The sequence below is a fragment of the Echinococcus granulosus genome (assembly GCF_000524195.1).
Source record: "Echinococcus granulosus chromosome Unknown EG_S00040, whole genome shotgun sequence".
NCBI classification, from domain to species: domain Eukaryota; kingdom Metazoa; phylum Platyhelminthes; class Cestoda; order Cyclophyllidea; family Taeniidae; genus Echinococcus; species Echinococcus granulosus.
In genome coordinates, this window is record NW_020170420.1 from 195,831 (window position 1) to 199,996 (window position 4,166).

Sequence of the window (4,166 nt, forward strand, 5' to 3'; positions counted from 1 at the left end):
CATTCGCTGCAGTGGTACAAGGCGAGGCAGGATGTTCTGCTTTTGTGCACATGCCACCGTCTACTGCAGTACTTAGTGCTTCAGGGGAACTCAATCACTCCGCCCTTTCAAAAATTAAACAATTTACAAGTCCATGCTGATTTCCGTCCCTCTCAGCTAGTGAATTTCCACTAGAAATTAGGGTTGTCTGTGGACCTGTCAATCCCCATCCACTTTTCAGAGTACATCGTTATTAAACGTGTTTTGCTGTCCATCTGCGTGCACCAGCAAGCAATGTTTAATAAATATAAGCGCAAGCCTTCTCTACCCCCTTATCAGTTCCGGGATCTGGTGCAAGTATTAAGCGTACAATCGGAATTCTGGCCTCAATCAGACTTCTTTCTCTGCCTTGGAAATACAGCAGCATCTCCGCCCTACAAGCTACATAACTGACGGGTGATTGTGAGTTGTCCTTTGCTTTTCGCCTGCCTACTACATGTGGTGTAGGCAGAGGCAAAGCCCCATTCCATGTCTGCACTTCATCTGGACTAAGTAAACTTAGCGGTGACAGAGTGGGGGAAAGTGTCATGACATCCGCAACGACAAGTGAACACAAATTATTACCTGCAGTTAGGTGTAATGGAGTGAAGGGTGTAAGACATCTTGCGATAACGGAGAACAGTCACCTTCACAACGGTGACACTGTATTCATTCAGTGATGAGCAATGCTGGAAGGGAGCAGTAAGATGTACCATCAGAGTGCTGTAGGAAAGTGCTCAGTTGAGAGATAAAAGCATTCTGCTCTCGACAGGTGCGTGCGAGAATATTCGAAGAGCATTAATGTTTCACGAAACTCACCCACTTCAGATGATATGTTGAAGTGAGCTCCAGCATCGAAGCACTCACTGCTATACTTGCTCAGGCAATCAAAGCCTGGTTGGTTTAGTAATTAATCTCGTTTTGAACAAGATTTAAGAATGTGTGCACACTGCAAAGCAGTTCCTTTCCCCACAATCCGCTCTGCACAATCCTTTCACATCCAAATTCGCACCAGAGCGACAGCTATGACTTACTTGTCCCAAGGGATTGATATGATTGCTGGCATTGAACGGCATAAACGGGGTCTTCTGCTACTACCACCAGCATCAGGAAATGTTGTCGTCTTTAATCGCGACCTTGGCCATGCAGTTGTAGTGCCTCCGGTCATCCGCACCCTAGTCGACGTGATGCCGAAAGCCCTCGGAAGTGATTTAACACACTACACACTCCCTCTAGCCCACCTCCTTACCCTACTCAAGTCCTTCTCCCATCTCTCTCCGATAGACACTATTTCAGTAGCATAACTAATCACGCCTTGGCAGCATTACCCATAACTTGATGAATAAAGTGTCTCGGTTGTGAAGGTGGCTGTCTTCTATCTCACGCGGTGTCCAAGACGCTTTACATCCTCACCCCTATTTGTAAGTGGTTGACTCCTATCAAACTGTGCTCTGCGGAGGAGCACGAGGCGACCTCAGTAGAAGTGCAGACAGGGAGTGAGAGTCTACCTCCACCCCCTCCCCCAGATGAATTGAACAGGTAGAAGACGAATTGGTATTTACAATCACCTTTCCGTAGGCTCATCTACTTCAATGAGGATAGAACATTCCACCTCTCGACTGTGCGTAATAACTGACCTGCCAATTATACGGCTTACGAAGTTGTCGGTGCATCAATACCCTAAGGCTGAAATCCTCCTTATTTTCCTGGCAAAGAAAGACAACAGTTAACACCTCAGGCAGATCTTAGCTTACATTATTTTGTTTTAATTCAAAGTATTTTCTGTGTAAGAATACATAAGCAATCACTGAGGCGAAGAAGACTCGAGAATTTACATTATCATGGTTGATGGCACGTAGGCAGATGGCCAGAGCAGTAAACCTGACTCCATTCTGAGCATTTAAAGGGAGGGGAAGAGATGAATAGTAAAAGAAGGTGGAGGAGGACGTATGAACCACGGATTGGAAGGTAATGTACGCGATCTTTGCACCTGCGGCAGCTTTTCTGTTCTTCTTCACCATCGACAATGAGGACTGGGCTTGTTAGGGCAGCATTCTGAGTGCCGGGTGCCTTGGCTTCAGCCTCAACGAGGTGACAGGTGCTCTCCTCCTAACAGCCGGTCTGGTTGTTCACATAGCAGGGATCATTCTCATCCGCCTAATTATGCTTCACTACTCCTGGAGTGCGACTGAAGCTTGTGTATTGGCAGTCGTCTCTGACATTCCCTCGAATGCTAAGGTCTTCTTCTATGAAGAAGTAAACGAAATTGCGTCACATATCACTGCAATCACTGCAATGACACTCGCGGTTGCAATGTCTGTTATTCTTATCCTTGATCTTTCAATCGAAAAATGAGGATCTCAAAGACTCCTTTGTTTCCGTCCCACCTCGTCCCGTTCAATCGACTCAGGGGTCTTGTTTACCCCCACGTCCACATGCCGTTTTGAAGCTGCCAAGTAAGTCTTCCTAGTATTTGTTCTTTGCTTATACCCCTTCAGTAGGTCGCACAGTTACTCGCATGCACACAGTCGTTGATCACTTGCTTTTCCCTTGGTCCACTTCGCCTTCAGCTTTTTCATCTTCCATCTTTGTGTAAAAAATATTGAGGCAATATGCCAGCTTTGCATGGTGGCGGCAACTGCTTAACTGTCATGGCCACTCAAAGCAATTCAATGGTGTTGGCCGCCTCTTGCTGCTCTCCCTCTCTATGTAATCCCATATTTGTTGCCAGAACCTGTACATACTTACGATCGCATTGTTTGAATCACGTATGGTTTTGCTTTTGAAGACTTGGCAGCAGCAAATAAGACAGCATAAAGGCTTTCGTAAGTAAAGAGGTGGGTCAGTGAAAGGGTAGGCAGGTAATCGGAAGGCCAGTAGGTAGATGGGAGGGCGGGCAGATGAGTAGACACAGAGATATTTACTTAGACAGACATCTGGGGAGGTTTAAAGATGGGTATCTAACGCCTTCTCAGCCAATCGGAAAGGACCGGGTACTGAAGAGTTTTTAGATTAGAGAAGAATTTGAAGAATTGAAATGTGAGTGTTGTTTTAGTTCCAGACGTTTACACGGCCGGTTCCTAGGAAAATCTTGTCATAAGATGAACATGGGCTTTCTCTTCGTAATGGCAAAGTTGATAAAGATTCAAACTTTCAGTGTTTCCGCTTCATATCGACGTGGAGAGAATCGAATCAGAAGCATTTCCTGTTTTCATAAAATTCTATTTAGTATCTGGCCACGTCCACAACTGTTGCTCTCAATGTTAGACGTCAAAGTGCAGCCATTTTTAAACTGGGAACTGTATTATGTGATCTCATAAAATTTCATGCTCTATATCTGGTTAATATCTCCAAGTCGTGAACTCGATCGCACCTGATCGCTTGGCTTACTTGCAATTAGGATATTTGATGCCGCCTATCGGGAGGCAGCGCCTTCCAGATGAAAAAAATAGAGCTTCCGCTTCTTTTAATGCAGTCCGCCCAATGTCATGCAATTTTGTGGAGACGTGTAAAATGGAGGTACATGTTTATGTCTGAGCATTGATGCAATTCTGCTTGATTGTGATTGGGTAGCATTGTGCACTTTTCATTGGACGTGGTTTCTTGCGCCTACCTCTGTTCTGATTGGCCTGTCTGAATGTCGTTAATTAAATAGTGCTTATTCAAGTCAAACTGCTACAGCACTTTGTGTAGTGTGTGTGATGATTTCAAGCCCACTCAGATTTACCCAACGGTGGTCAGGTAGAGGTGAATCGCGTTTTAAATAATTTGGGGTATTATTTACCTTAAACATGAAATGTGATAAAGTGCAGCATGTTGGAACTTGCGCCGATGGCGGCTGTTCACTCCCACCACTGACTTTATTGGACACTTTTGTTTTGGTCCAATCTCTTAGGGCAAATAGGCCCTCACAGATTAGGATCACAAATAGGGGGACAGCAAAACATCCACAATGTTGATATATTCTTGAGAGTGGATTGGGGTAGACAGGTCCACAGCCTACCCCACATTCAAGTGGCACTTGACGATCTGAAATCGGCATAGACTTGTGAATTGTTTGATTTCTGAGAAGGCGGAATGATTGAGTACTCCATAAGCAATCATTACTGCAGGAACTACTGCCTCGCCTTGTACCACTGCAGCGAATA